Below are 15,276 nucleotides of genomic sequence, written 5' to 3'. Positions count from 1 at the left end.
AGGCACCTCTTAAGCAACCACTAGGGACCACCAGAGACCCCCATAGAAGCCCCTCGGGGACGCAGACTGCATGCATAATGACTATGCAAATATGATAATTAGTTCCAGGAAATAGAATGAATATGTATAATCATTCTGGGAAATTTAATGCATATGTATGTAACGGCAATATAAACTTTGGTTGATGCAACATACGGCGTGCACGTTGGGCGGAGCGATCCCCCGTGCATCTGGCACTGTAATAAAGAGAATGTCTGCTTCTTAATGCTACGCTGGTGTTAAGGAGTTTTTTTACTCCCGATTTCGGTGACACCCCCCGCAGCGTGCTGCCCAGGGAGCCGCGGAGCAGCCGCGGAGCAGCACAGGCAGGGCCGAAAGGAGGGGAAACGCTGTGCTGCTGGTGCTGGGGGAAGCCCGGGGGGCAGAGAGAGCCCGGCCCTGAGGACAGCCTTGCCCTGCCGCAGCAGTGCTGCCAGCTGCGCGAGGAGGCGTCGCAGGGCCGTGGCTCTCAGCCCCTGTGTGGGCAGCGGGACACGGGCGCGCGGCAGGAACGAGGCCCCTGTCCTGTGCCGGAGGTGTGGCGGCAGCGGAGGTGGCTCGTGGCCTGGCCCCCGCAGCGTCCAGGGCGGAGGCGGTGCGGGGTGGGGAGGGTGCGCGGGGGCTTGCTCGGAGGGCAACGTCTGCAGTGGAGGGGATAGGAGGGGGGTTTCCAAACTCCCGCTGCCACAGCATTTCTGCTTTCGTTTCCTCTCCTTCTCTGGCCGTGTCTGCAGTGCCTGGAGCTTTTGCTGCTGGCAGCTGTTTGTGTGTGCTGCGTGTTTTCCCTGTCCGGGCGCCCAGCCGCCGTGGCAGCCCCTGTGCACTCAGCTCTGCCCCACAGACAGGCAGCTGGCGGCAGCGGGGCGGTGTGCAGGGGCATCTGCGTGTTTGCAGGTGCTCGGGAGCAGCTGGGACAGAGGCTGCTGGGGCCAGCCAAGGTGCTGCTGGTGCTGTCCGTGGGCAGGGAGTGGGCGAAGGCACTTTCTGAGCTTCCTCGCAGACCTGCTGATCTCTGTGTGGGCTTTGGAGTCTGGGGCTCTTGTCCAGGCTTGGCAGCTCCTTTTCCCTTCCCACCACGCCAGCAGCAGGGACCTGAAAGCGGAGACTCAGGGCAGCTCCTTGCCTTTGGTGTCGTCCCTGCCTTGCGCTCCCTCCTGAGAAGCCCCTGGGGAAGTGTTGTGGGGGCGAGCGGGAGCTGTGAGCAGCCCTGCCCCACGCTGCCCCCTCTGCATGGGGGAATGACCCTGCGCTTCCAGGGCCGCTCCTTCCCCCGGAGCTTCCCCAACCCATGTTCACCCTGTTTGTAGTTATCCCTGGAGAAGGCTGGGTTGTGCTTTGTGTCTGCCGGGAGAGCGATGCTGGCGAGTTGTGACTGAAGGAGCAGCATGAAATGTGTCTGTGACTAAAAGCTGAACTGGAGGACACAGGCATTATTTGCTGCCTTGGTTTTTACCTTCTGAAATACCAGCATGTGCTGACGGAGAATGTATTTTTAGAGGAATGGATTTGCATTTAACATCAGCCCCTCCAATTCTTTCTGTTCGACTTTAGTAGCCGATGTTCTCTGTATGACAGGAAGGGTGCAGTTAAGGATATCAGCTTTGTTCTGGGGACATTCTGGGACGCAACGCTGCCGCTTCACCGTGGAGCGCGAGAGAGTCAGTGCAAGAGGGACTGGTGGCTTCAGCCAGTGCCCGTGGGGTGGCCTTGGCCCTGGCCCAGTGATGCACGGAACATGCTTCCAGCGGCAGCAGCCGTGCAGATCTGAGCATGCACTGATGCAAGAAGAAGAAATATGTCCTGAGCATTCATGTTTTAATTCTGCATTTCAGATACCACAATTGATATTGCCTTCATGTACCTTGATACCAGTTTATTAATGACTGCCCCTTCCCACATGTGTGCTGATCTGGAAGTGCACAAGTGATGATTTGTGCTTTCCTCTCCCTGTAGTTCCCATGCTGTAAAGCTTGATCAGAAACATGTTTATGAAAAGTGAGGGCTGGCTAAGACGAGAAGGGGAGCACCCTCAAGATATCTCCCCTGCTCTGTCCTGGTCCTGGAAGTGGTCTGCTCCAGGCTAGGCTGCCTCTTGGAAGGCTTTGTCATCTCAGGAGTGATTATTACAGCCATGTGTCCCTGGCAACATGGATAACCATAGGTACCAAATTCCACAGGGGTTCAGAACTGGTTCCCTTTTTAGGAGCTTCTTCTGTGTGTCTGACAGGGCTTGCAAGCATTGTCATACACAATGTTCTTTTGTCTTCCCTCCGCTGTTCATTCTTGAATCTCCTTTTTTTTCCCTCCCCACTTCTGCTTTCTCAATCTTAGCATGCTGCAGAAGCAAAGGAAGGGCACTAGTGTGTATGTGTGTGCGCGTGCGTGTGTGGGAGGTGGGGGAGAGAGGGGGTGCTTAAAAGGTGCAGAAGGGAGGTATTGAAAACTAGGGAAGCCTGTTAAAAGATACAGATTTTCTGCTTTCTTGTTATGGGAAAAATCAGGAAATTGAGAGGAAGAACAGAAAAGAACCTTTTTTTCTTCAATAAAAGTCAGTAGGTTGCATATCAAGTGCAGTTAATTAATGGTATTGGCTCCATTCCCCTGCTGTTCCAACTCAAGGGCTTCCTTTCATTCTGACTGTGTCAGGGGCACGATGGGAAAGGGCAGAGTCAAGGGGCTACGGCGCAGCTCTTCAGGGCAGCCACAGGGCAGGGGGCTTGTGGGTGGTAAATGAGTGTGGGGAGAAACAAGCCCGTCTCATGAACCTCAGCACTAGAGTTCAGCTTTTTTTTCCCTTTTCATGGTGCAGGTTAGGGTCTGGTGACACATGGAGCTGAGGGTGGTGTAAAACCAAGCTGTAGCAGTGCACGGCCCATAGGCTCCAGTCCTGCTCTTAGCCTGTGACAGTCCTTGCCATTTTGTGATGAGAGGGATTTGTGGCAGAAAATGAGCCCTATGAGTAGGAAGAGGTTCACAGGAGCAGGGAGCTCCTGCTTCCGCGGCTGGCCTGGGGTTAGAGCAGCTGGAGGAGGTCCTGAAGCTGAGCCCACAGAGAGGGAGTGAGGCTGTGGGTTGTGACGCTTCCTTTGGACGGAGACTGTTCCCGTCTGCTGACCTGATGGTCAACCATCTGGGCAAGGTGGTGAGGAGAGCCTTAAAGTAGGAATGACTCAGGGGAGAAGATGTCTCAAAAAAGAGTGAGGAAGTGATGGCGTGGGATGGGAAGGAAAAGGTGCAGGGTGATGCGGAGAAAAGCAACCCCAGAGGAGCTGACCACAGAGTATGCAGGCAAATAAGGAAGAGGTTGCAGGGCAACTGTATGGCGAAAAGTCTCACCCCTTTTCTGGGAAATCAGCACAAGGAGGCAGCTCTCTGAAGTGCCTGTAGAGAAATGCACGCAGCGTGGGGGACAAACTGGAGGACAAACAGGCAAACGCCTGCTCCCAGCCCACAGACAGGCTGCCAGGCAGGCAGGAGTGCAGGAGCGAGGTGAGTGATGGGGCTGGAGGGAGAGGCAGGCAGCAGGGATGGGACGTGCCCGGAGAGCACAAGGATGGTTCGGAAGGGGAGCTGGGAGAAGACAGCCAGGCATGAGCTCCTCTGGGAAGGGGGCATTTATTCCTGGCCCTGGAGATTTTCTCTCGCACAAAGCACAGTGACCTGGATACTCCAAGGCCCCCACGGAGCCCATGAGCTCTGCACTGAGGGTCAGAGAGGAGCTGTGGGCCAAGCTCAGCCAGGCTGTGTGCAGCCATGAGCTTCCCTTGGACACGGGGCTGGGGTTTCCTGTGCTTCAGGAGCCGCTCGTACCAACACAACCGCCTCCAGCATGTGCATCCTTCTCCCCACAGGTGGGCCAGCAGGAGCTGTCCGCAGCAATGCAGCACAGCCGGGCCCTGACTTCATCCCAGCAATGGGACAGGCTGCCTTCGCTCCCCGGCCCACAGAGCTCATGAACCTCTGAACACGGCATTGCAAAGGTACAGAGCTGAGCAGTGCTGGTGGCAAAGCCTCTGCCTGACTGCCCGTAGCTGCCGAGAAGTAGGCGGGAAGTGCTGGGAGAGACCAGGAGGTCTCTGCCCCCCGGCAGGCTGACCGCCTGCTCTGCACAGACGTCTGCAAGGACATGCGTCGGGGTGTCCGAGGGAGCTGCCTTTGCCCGTCTCTTGCCCCATGGTGACAAACCCTCTCCCCACCCAGCCTTTGGGAGCAGGGTGGTAGCCGCCTGCATGGGAGAGTGCTGCTGTGGTTGAGGGTGTTGGGGCCACAGGAAGTTTCCATGTGGGAAGGATGGAGGGTGGGGGGAAAGGACGGCAGTAACTTGGCCTTTCTCGTGGACTTCAATTGCAGATGGTGGAGGAGACTGCCAGGGATGTGCCTGTCAGGGTGCAAGCTCTGCATGCCTCCACGGGCCTTCTAAAGAGGGCTCCTTTGGGGCCCAGGGAGACACTGCCCGGCAGGACTTGTGCAAGAGCAGAGACAGCACATCTGCCCGGCTTACCACCTCTGCCAAGCAAGGCAGCCAGGCAGGCACATGGAGGCCTGGAGGCCTCCGCAGGTAAAAGAGCAGGATCTACAAGTGAAACCAAGCTGCCTGCTCTGGAAACATCCTGCAGATCTTCTCCGAGAGGCAGGGCCAATGCCATGGATATGGAAGGTGTGGCCAGGAGAATGGTGGTGAGAGTGACGGGGGGGTTAGAGAGGCTGGCTATGAATTCCAGTGAAGCTGCTTCCAGGGAACCTTTCCTGCCTGTTAGTGGTGCTGGGATGTCTCTGGAGTCAGGGAAGAGCGTGGAAGAGGAGGAACTAAAGGCATCCCATCTTTCCTTGCCTCCCCTTCAAAAATCCAAGCGGGAAGCTCGTGCTCTCCCCTGGGCAATTCAAGAGCATCTTCATTCCTTTCCTGAGCCGAGGCTTGGGTCTTCTGGAGCAGCACTGGGAAAAGGCAGGATGTTGCAGGCTGATGGTACCAGGACAGCTCTTGCCCTGAAAAGCCGACAGCCCTCAGGAAACTCCTGCTTTGCCCCAGGAGCACAGACCATTGCTGAAAGGGAGCTGCGAGGCACAGCAGCATACAAGGAGCAGGACGAGGCCTGGCCGAGCTACCTGACAGTGCCAAGGCTGCCAGAGTCCCCATCAGGAGAGAGTTTTGCCAGGACTGGCCAAGAAATGTGCCAGGAGCTACTGAGCAAGCTGCCCGCAGCTGCCAGAGATGCCTGTGCCCAGGAGGTCAAGGCACAACGCTTGGACGCAATGCTGCCGAGCCAGGACTTGGTGCTAAGCAAGTCCTCCGGGTCCCAAGGTGGAGACCTGCAGCCTCCCCAACTGCAAGTGCCCCCGGCCGAGATGCTCCAGGAAGAAACAGCTTCTTCTGCCCCGGATGGTCCCCTGCAGTGTGCAAGGACAGCCAAAGGTGTTTCAGAGGAGGCTGGACTCAGCAGCCCGCCCTTGGCAGAGGTACCACGCAGCTCTGCAAAAGACATCGCTGCCAGGTTGCACAGTGAAATGGCTGCACCTGAGTCACCCTCGCCTTCGCTGCTTGAGCCTTCGGGCCTTGTTCAGAGCATCATTGGAGAAGTTGGCATGGAACTGAGGGCTGAGAGCCAGCGGCCTGCCCCACATGGCCCCGCACCACCTGCCGTGGCTCTGGAGGACGCAGGCCTGGGGCTCGAGGCACGCACCACCGATGCAGCACCACTGGCCTTGCCAGCCCAGGAGCAGACCACAGAGCGTGGCAAAAGCACAGCCATCGCAGCTCAGCAAAGGCCTGATCCCCACGCTCGTGGGGGCAAAAGGGAGGTGAGCGGGGCTGGTGCACCAGCTTCCCCGGGCAAGGGCGGTGGGCCAGGGACACAAGGACGAGCACGGGCAGGGCAGGGCCCAAAACAGCAGCCTTTGGGCATCATCTGCCACATTGGAGGAGAGCCGCTGCGCGTTCACCCGGACAACACCTCGCAGTATCTGTCAGTGCTCACGATCAAAATGCAGCCGCTGGAGGAGCTCGAGAGGAGCTGCCTGGCACGCACCGGGCAGAGCTTGGCGCAGCTCCGAGAAGCCTGTTTCCAGAGGAAGAAGCAGAGCCTGAAGGAGAGCGAGGGCGAGGAAGAGGAGGGCGAGGGGAAACGTTTCTCCCTGACGGCGTCAGGATCACTGAACGTCAAACCCAAGGAGGTGAGTGCAAGGGATGGGTCGGGGCAGGTGGTACCTCTCCCTGCGGTGGGGCCAGCTGCTGCGTGGCACTGTGACAGCCTGATTGTGGCATTGCTGGCGGGACCGCAGGAGGCCTTTGCTGGTGGGAAAAGCTGCTGCCTTCACAAATTGCCCTCTCTTCTTTTAGCTCCTTGCCAGAAACTCCTTCTGTAACTTGTGGAAACCTGAGATCACTCGAGTGGAGCTCCTCAAGGACGCGAGGTCCAAGTGGGAGGTGCTGGAGCGTCTGTATGCCCATGCCCCGAAGAGGGAGCGGGAGGTGAGAAGAGGGAAGCGAGTCCTGGGAGCGCTGCAGGATGAGCAAGCAGACTGGACTGACGAGGAAGAGGACAGTGATGAAGAGCCTTTGCAATTGGAGGAGCTGGAGGAAAACACCTCCTTGTGCGTGACCTGGGTCAGACCTAGCCTCCGGAGCCTGTTGACGGATATGGAGACGTGCCCCCAGAAGGTGCCCTGCTCGCCCGATGTCAAGGCCGGAGACGCTACCAGGGAGGCAACCAGTGACGTGGAGAGCACGGCTCTTGACCCAGCATCGCCCTGAGGAGCTGAGCCAGTGGCATCTGCTTTGGCCGATGGCTTTCAAGACGCAGGGGACAGCGTGTCTCTCACCCCATCAGCGAGCACAGGAACAAAGCTGGAGGCCTCCCCTGCAGCCAGCAGCCCTCAGGATGCAGGGGAAACTGTGCCTCCCTCTCCATCAGTTCCTGCAGAAGCTGCAGCAGAGGCGTCTCCCTTGGCTGGAGGCACTTGGGAGGAGAGCAGCAGCCCACCTCTCGAAGCACTGTGGCCTGAGGAAATAAAGCCAGCAGCTTCTCCCTTGGCTGGAGGCCCTCCTCCGCAGGTGAGCAAGGAGCACATCATGGGCACTCACCATCAAAGGGAGCTGCTGTGCATGTTGTGTGTGGGGTGTGCAGGGTGGGTGCAGAGAGGTGCCCCATCGCATGGGACCCCCCTGGCCCTGGTGCCAAGCGGTCACCCCCAGCCATTTGCCCTCTGCAATATCTCGCATGGGGGAGATGCCTGGTCATCTCCATTTCAAAGTGCCAAAGGCACGTGGGTGACGAGCGAGGAGGGAAGGGGCGGCCCCAGCAGCAGCCCCCTCCCACACCCAGCGAGCAAGCCCCCTTCTGCCACGCACCCAGCTGCCTCCATTTCCCCCTGCCCATCATGGCCCCCAGCCCAGCCCTGCTGCTGCAACTCCTTGACAAGCCTTGTCCCATTGCTGTGCCAGCCGCAGGTGCCTTCCCTTGGGACTCGCAGCTGTTGGCAGCATCCCCCCACCGCAAACCCTTTCCCCCCGTACATCCCGGGGCACCAGTATCCTGAGCATTGCCAGCTGATGGCACTTGGGTGAGTGTTCTTGCTCTCCCCATGCAGGTTGCGTCTGAGCCCAAAGATGAGGAGAAGTCATCCTCTTCCTTCAGGCACACACCAGAGGCTGACCCAGGCATGTACCCGAGTTGAGAGGCCTTCTGGGGTCGGTGGGCCTGTCCCGGCATAGCAAGTGGCACCGAGGCCGGCAGCAGTAAGCGCTCGGGAGCTGGCTGTGCCGAGGCCACGACCCCTCGGGAAAGCCCTTGGTGTCAGGGGACAGGCAGGTGCTTGCCTGCACCCATGCAGCCCCTCGCCCACCGCTCTCTTTCCCCCCACAGGCAACGCGGCCCTCCCGGAAACAGCGGCTCACAGGCGATGGCCCTTGCGGCTCAGGACAGCACTTCGAGCTCTGCGCAGAGCTTTCCGCTTCCGCTGTGTCACAGGGCAGCGAGAGGAACGGTGTGTGGATGCAAGTGCCAGGCAGGTCCCCTGAGATGGGGGCTGGTGCAGAGCAAAGAGGAAGAGTGATGGAGACTGTCCTGGGTGCTAAAGAAATGCTGCCACAGCTCTCACAAACCCTGGTTGGTGACAGGCATTTTCTGCTTCAAATAAAACCTTTGGAAGCTTTTCCACCCGTGTTACTTGGTGTCAGGTAAATCTGCAGAGGAAGACTAGTGCAGGCAATGCCAATGAAGGCAGTGAGGTCTGGAAGGAAACCCGTTCAGCCAGTCAGAGAGCAGCTGGGGTGGGAAGGTGCTTCTGGAGGTCTCTGCTCCAATGTCCTGCTGCAAGTGTGGCAGCCAGAAGGCGTTTTGCAGGTCCTGGCAGTGTCAAGCTCTGAGTGTCTCTGTTGGACCACGCTTAGGCTTCAAAGGCTTTTTGCACTCTCAGATGGGAATTTTCCCTGCTGCCCCTTGTGTCGTTGCCCCTCGTGTCGTTGCCCCTCGTCCTGTCCCCAGGCACCTCGGGAAGGCTCTGGCTCCATCCTGTCCCCACCCTTCCCTTAGCAGCTGCAGGCAGCAGCAAGATCCCCCTGCACCTTCCCTTCTCTTGGGTGAACAGACCCAGCGCCCTTGACCTCGCCTCACACGTCCCCTGCTCCAGCTCCCGACCAGCTCGGGGGCCTCCTCTGGGCTCGTGGCAGCGCATGCGCGTCTGTCTGGGGCTGGGTAGCCCAAACTGGACGCTGTGCCCAGACATGCTTTCTCCCATGCTGAGCCGAGGGGAGCAATGCCTGCCCTCGCCCTGCTGGCTGCACTCTGCTAACAGAGCTGGAGTGCAGGGCTGGTCTTGCTGCCCGGGCACGCTGCTGACTCCAGCTCTGCTTGTCCCCAGGACCTCCTACCCACCTTGGCTACCCACCACTGTTGTGACCGTCCCCGAGAGTGCCCTGCCCCTTTGTGCCGTGAGCTTCCCCTAAAAGTGTCCTACCCCCACGCACTGCTGGGAGCTTGCTCTGATGGTGCCGTGCCCCCACAGGGTGTTTCTAGCCAGGCTGGTTACCTGCCCAGGCACCTCCAGAGCAACAGCGACATGAGTCTCAACTCATCTGCTGTGGCATTACGTGCAGCAGCACTTCACTGGCCTCTGTGGAGGGAGAGTTATGCATGGACATCCTGGCTTTGCATGGCCTCGCTGGCCATCCCAGGGGCTGACACCCAGCTCTGCTGCAACCCCAACTGCCCCTTCTGCCCCCAGCGACTGCCCCCACGAGGCTCCCCAGGGCTTCCCCACACCTGGGCACACCTTTGTGTCCCAGGGTTCTCCCGACAGCACTGTCAATGACCCAGGCCAGCTGCAAGGGCCTCTGCTGAGGTGTCCTGTGAGCCCTGGCCCTCCCCTGTTGAGCCTGGGCCAGCACATCTGTGGAGACCTCCCTGGGGACTGTGAGTGCCTGGATACCGAAGGAGTCAAGGAGAGTAGCTGTCTGGGCAAGGCAGAGGGGAGCACAGAGCTGAGCAGAGGAAGATTCTTCCTTTTCCCCAGAACCCATCTCCCAGCTGGGCTCGGAAACTGATCCCGGAGGGCTGGAGGCAAAGATGGGGATGCCCATGGGGAGAGCAAGGCACTGTGATGGGGGGTCCCCATGGGGGACTGCCAGGACATGGCCATGAGGTCCCCATGGCGACTGCCAGGGCTTTGTGATGGGGGTGACATCGTGCCCTCAAGGCCATTGTGATGGTCGGGGTCCCCGTGGTGACCGTGTCCCTGTGTGGGCCAGAGCCCCTGGGTCCCCACTCTGAGGAGAGCGGCTCAGGCAGGAGGCAGCAGCTGCCCTCGGTGCCAGAACTGCAGATCTCCGGCAGAGGATTGTGGAGATGGCCACGGAGCGGGAGACGAACGCCCACTCGCAGCCTGCGGACGGGCTCCTGGGTGCTCAGGAGCGCAGAGAGGTGAGCGATGGGTCTGGAGGGAGAGGCTGGCAGTGGGGACGGGACCCACACGGAGAGGGTGAGGATGTGGGGAGGGGGAGCTGGGGTGGGACAGCCAGCCCTGAGGTCTTCCGGCAGCAGTGGGGTATTTATTCCTGGCACCCAGGGCAGAGTGGGGCATGCGGATGCTCCAAGGCCCACATGGCTGCGGTGAGCTCAGCGCTGAGAAGCAGAGAGCAGCTGCAGGCTGAGCTCAGCCTGGCTGTGGCAGCCGTGTTCTTGCCTTAGAAACAGAGCCAGGGTTTCCTGCCCTTCAGGGGCTGCGTCTGCAAACACAACTGCCTGCATCCTGACTCTCTGTCTCCCCACAGCTGGGCCACAGGCAGATGCTGGCAGCGATGCAGCGCAGCCGGGTCAGGGCTTCGTCCCACCGGGATGGGCTGCCTTCACTCCCTGGTCCAAGGAGCTCTCGGGCCTCTGGGAAGAAGAGACAAAAGGTAAATGGCTGAACAGAGACAGTGGTAAAGCCTCCTCCAGACTCCTCCGACCTGCTGATAACCAGACAGGAGGTGCCTGGAGAGGCCAGGAGGTCTCTGCCCCCTTGCAGGCTGGCTGCCTGCTCTGCATGGGGAGTTCACGCTTCAAACCCGTGCCTTACGTGAAAATCATTTGCCCCCTCTTCAAGCACACATGGGGACCAGAGTGTGCAACCCTCAGAGCCCAGGTTTGGTTTCCCATCTCTCAGCAGGCAACCAGGCAGCCCAGCTCCCAGGGCCTGGGAGCACCTGCAGCTCCCACTGCCATCAGGACAGTGCTGTAGCTCCTGGCTCTCTGGCCTCCAGCTCAGCAATAGAGGGGCTCTTCCCCAGGCTCTGCTGCCAGCGTGAACTGGCCTTGAAGAGCACAGTATTCCCATAGCTGCTTCTTGCTTGGCTTCTCCAAGGATCTCATAGCGCTTCTCAGCTTCCCCAAATCCTTCTGCCTCTTTGCAGGCCCTTTCCCCCAAAGAAGGTTCCCCAAAGCCCTCAGTCAGCCAGCCCCTGCCTGTCTCTGCTCTCACCACCCTCCACTCAGCATCAGAACCCAGCGCTGGCCTCAGAAACACAGCTGTGTGCCCTTGAGATGGCCCCATCAAGCCCATTCACCTCCTCGCCTGCCCCATGGAAACCAAGAGGCAGCTTCTCCAGGATCCCAGAAGGAATCCTCCCTTGGCCCATTGGGACCACAGCCAGGCCCAGCAGTCTGCCAGGGCATCCCTTGGGGCCTCTGAGAAAGCCTCCTGTGCCCATCACTTGCCCTGCCATTATGAGTCCTCTCCTTGCCTGACTGGAGCAGGGTAGCAGACACATTCATGGGAGAGCGCAGCCATCGAGGCTGGTGTCAGGGGTGGAGGATGTTTGCCAGGTGGGATGGATGGAGAGCAGGGAGGGAAGGAGCAGGCTCACTTGGCCTTTCCTGTTTGCTTCTCTTGCAGAGGGACAGGCTGGAAGAAAGGAACAGGGAAATTGAGAACATCATGACCGCGTTTTTGAGGCAGATTATAGGGATCTTACACCCACTTGCCTGCGAGTATGCAGAGATGTCGAGAGCAAGCGCACAAGCATCGGCACGCTCAACGCCTGTCTTCAGCAGCTGTGAGGAGCCTGGGAGATTCCCCTCACAGAGTACCCACGGGGTCGTCCTCTCAGCCCCAATGAAGCGACCCATGCAGAGGACTCCCATGGGAGAAGCCCCACCGGCCCCACAGTTTTGCCCCACACACCTTCCCAGTTTGTCAAAGGAAGGTTTAAGGGCACGACTCAAGCCGGAGTTTCCCATGGAGCGCTCCAGAGCAGAGATGCATCCTTTCAGCCAAGCCTCTTATAAATATCCATCCACAGCAGATGTCAAACCAAAACGACGTCCAGCTGGCAAGGAAAGCTTTCCACACCTCAGAAACCCTGCCCCTAGAGAAGGTGTGCTTCTAAAGGCGCTCAAACGCCAAGACCTCGTGGATGACCTCACCACCGACAATGCAATGGTCACCCAGATGGCGGAGGACACTGTCCAAGATGTTCTGGCGAGGGCGGAATGTCTGGGAGCCTCCGTCTGCATTATAAAGAAGGCTCCTCCGGAGCGCAGGGAGAAACTGTCCTGCAGGGCTTTTACAAGAGCACGGTCCCCTCAGGAATTCCAGGCAGAGCCTCTGAGAAACAGGGGGCTAGTTGCAGAAGAGATTCCATCTCTTGGTTTGGCAGTGGGAGAACAAAAGCCCTCTCATCTTGCTTCAACTTCCCTTCAACTATCCAGGAGGGATGTTTGTGCCCTGACCAGAGGAACTGAAGAACGTGTCTGCTCCACGCCTGCAGTCAGGCCTCGGTCTTCCAGACAAGCGCTGGGAAAACCATGGCGGTTGCAAGGACCCGTAAAGAGGAGAACTCTTCCCCCAATTAACCAGCAGCTTTCCGGGCAATCCTGCTCCTCCCCGGGAGCCCAGGCGGTGTCTAAAGAGGAGAACCAAGGCGGGCCAGCATATGAGGAGCAGGGCAAACCCTGGGCAACCTGCCCAACACTGCCAAGGCTGCCACAGGCGCCAGCTGGGGTTGATTTGGATGAGCTTTTTGAGGAAACATGCAATGAGCTAAGGAGCAGGTTGCTGCCAGCTTCCAAAGACACCTGTGCCCAGCGGGCCAAGGCACAACCCTTGGACACAGCAGCACACGGCAATGACTCTCTGCTAAGTGACTTCTCAGCATGCCAAAGAAGAGAGCAGCAGCCTCCTGAACGGCAAGTGTCCCCCGCTGAGAAATTCAGAAGCAGCATCATGACGGAGCTGTCTCGAGGGCAAGGTCCAGCTCCCCTCTGCGAGGAGTGCTTGGGTGCAGACAGTGATGCTCAGAGCATGGTGCAGTCAGTGTGTGCACAGCTGCTGGTGCAGTTTGGGCAGCTGTACTTGCAAAGCGTGTGCAGAGCTCTGTGCGAGGCTGCAGCCAGGCTGGTGCTGAGGGGGATCTCTGGGGCCTGGCTCCAGGCCTGCACCCCTGCAGAACCATCACCCCAGCTGCCTGGTGCAGATGACAGCACAGTGGAGGAAATGCACCAGGACCTTGCAGAGCCCTGCGGCCACTCCAAGCCTTCACTGCCCGAAGCCAGCAACGTCTCCGTCTCCTCCCTGCTCATCAAAACACTTTCAGAGAAACTTGTGTCCCTTTTTCCCACCAGCGACTTCAATGCTGAGAATATTTCCTTGGTGAGGGACATAATAGGAAAACTATTGCCAACACTGGAAGGGAGGAGAGCAGACAACAGTGAAATGGGCCAACGCCAGTCCACAACGCCTTCTCCCAGGGAGTCTGCAGGCCTTCCTCAAGGCATCCTCCAAGACCTGGGTATGGCAGGGAGGGCTGAGAGCCGGGGACCTGTCCCGCATGGCCCCGCACCACCTGCCGAAGCCCTGCAGGACTCAGTCTGGCAGCTGCTGGTGGCAGCCTGGAGCCGTGCTGGAGGTGCAAGTCCAGGACCCGGTGGGCAGCCATCACAGCCAGACAGGGGTGAAGGTGCATTGGAGCTCAGCACGGCTGTGGTGCAGGGGCTGTCGGCACACACAGACAGCCCAGACGCGTCAGCAAGCAGAGGCCAGGACCAGACCACAGAGCCTGACAAAACCACGCGCCCTGTGGCTGACACCACGGATGGGGACGTCTTGCTGCAGAGCAGATCCCACCAAGACACTGGCAGGGATGAAACGTGCTTCGAGAGACACATGCCCGAGGCAGCAGCACTCGCTGAGGAGCTCTCCAGGTGCCAGCGAGCAGGGCCTGCTAGCGACCACCCCACACCAGTGCCCACCACCCCCGGGGGCCCCAGCACTGCTGGCGGGGCCGTTGCCCCAGCTGCCCCAGGTGTGGGGGCCGGGCTGGGGATCTGGGCAGGGAAGAGTTCACGACAGCCAGGTTTGAACATCGTCCCCCACATTCGAAGCCAGCCCCTGCGCATAAACCCCAATCTTGTGTCCGAGCATCTGAGAATCCTCTTGGGGAATGCAGAGTCTCTGGAGGGGCTCAGCAACAACTGGATGGTACGCACGGGGCTGAGCTTCCTGCAACTCCAGAAAGCCCCTCTTCCGGGCAAGGACGACAGCCCAAGAGAGAGCAGGTCTGAGGCACGTGAGAGCAAGAGGAAGCCTTTCTCCCTCACCACATCTGCGCGACCCACTCCCAAAGCAAAGGAGGTGAGTGTGAAGGACGGTGTGGGGCAGGGTGGGTGAGGAAAAGGTGTCATCTCCCAGCATTGGTTTTAGGGACCCTTTTTCCTTGTCACCTCCCCTGTGCCTGGTGCCAGCCACCCCGCTGAGCTGCGACAGCCCCGATGTCACACGTGTCCTTGTGCCCAGCACCGGCTGCTGCAGGGTCCGCAGTGGGGCTGCGTGGCTACCCAGCTCCTGGCTCCTGGCACCAGCTGAATCCTCCCAGCCCAGCTCTGCTCAGCACTGCCCAACTCCTGGGCCAACAGGTCCCATTGCAGAGACTGGGGGAAACACCCTAAATGGGGACAGGCCAGCTTGGGAGGGTTGGTGAAATTCAACTGCAGAAGCACTTGCAGTAGCTGACCCCAGAGCAGGCAGGCACTAAAATACCGCAACAGCATTCTGAAAACCAATGGTCTCAAACACACACAGGCAGCTGCTGGGGATTCCTGTGGTGGGTATGGACCCTGAAGGACATGCAAAGCCACAGGCATCTGCTGCAGTTTGCACAGAAGCACCTTAGCAAAAGGTCCTTCTCACTCCCAGGCCGTCATTGCATTCACAGTGTTGCCGTTGGGCCTGAGTCTGCCTGCAAATGGGGAAAGTGCAAGAGTGCCAAGAAGAAAAGGGAGAAGCACAGTGTTGAGTGCTAAAGCCCACACGCATGCTTACAAGTCTTCTCGATGCCCAGTGGCTGTCCCAGGCCCCAGGGAGAGGGCGAGCAGCATTACTGGCAGCCTATGTGGCAGACACGAGGCCTGGACTCCTGCCCCAACACCCAACTCACTGCCTGCTGCTCTGCCTTGTGTGGCACCAAGTGGGAGGTGGGTGGCCCCAGCTGGCTCTCAAAAAACCTCTCCCTTCACACCTCTCCCTCTCTCATTGCAAGTCTTAAGAAGAACCTCATTCCCTGACTTGCAGAAACCAGATGTCACACGCCTGGAGCTCTTCAGGGATGTGAGAACTGAAGAGGAGCTGCTGGAGCGGCCGACAGCCCACGTCCTCAAGAAGGAGCCAGAGCAGGGAGCAGGGAAGAGAGTGTCCGAAGGGATGCACAGTGAAGAAGTGGACCTGTCTGAAGAGGAAGCACAGGATGAAGAGGTTTTAAAAGTGGAG

Source organism: Apteryx mantelli, unplaced genomic scaffold (genome assembly GCF_036417845.1).
Source record: "Apteryx mantelli isolate bAptMan1 unplaced genomic scaffold, bAptMan1.hap1 HAP1_SCAFFOLD_34, whole genome shotgun sequence".
Taxonomy (NCBI): Eukaryota; Metazoa; Chordata; class Aves; order Apterygiformes; family Apterygidae; genus Apteryx; species Apteryx mantelli.
The sequence above is the reverse complement of the archived record's forward strand: the minus strand, read 5'-3'. Positions refer to the sequence as shown.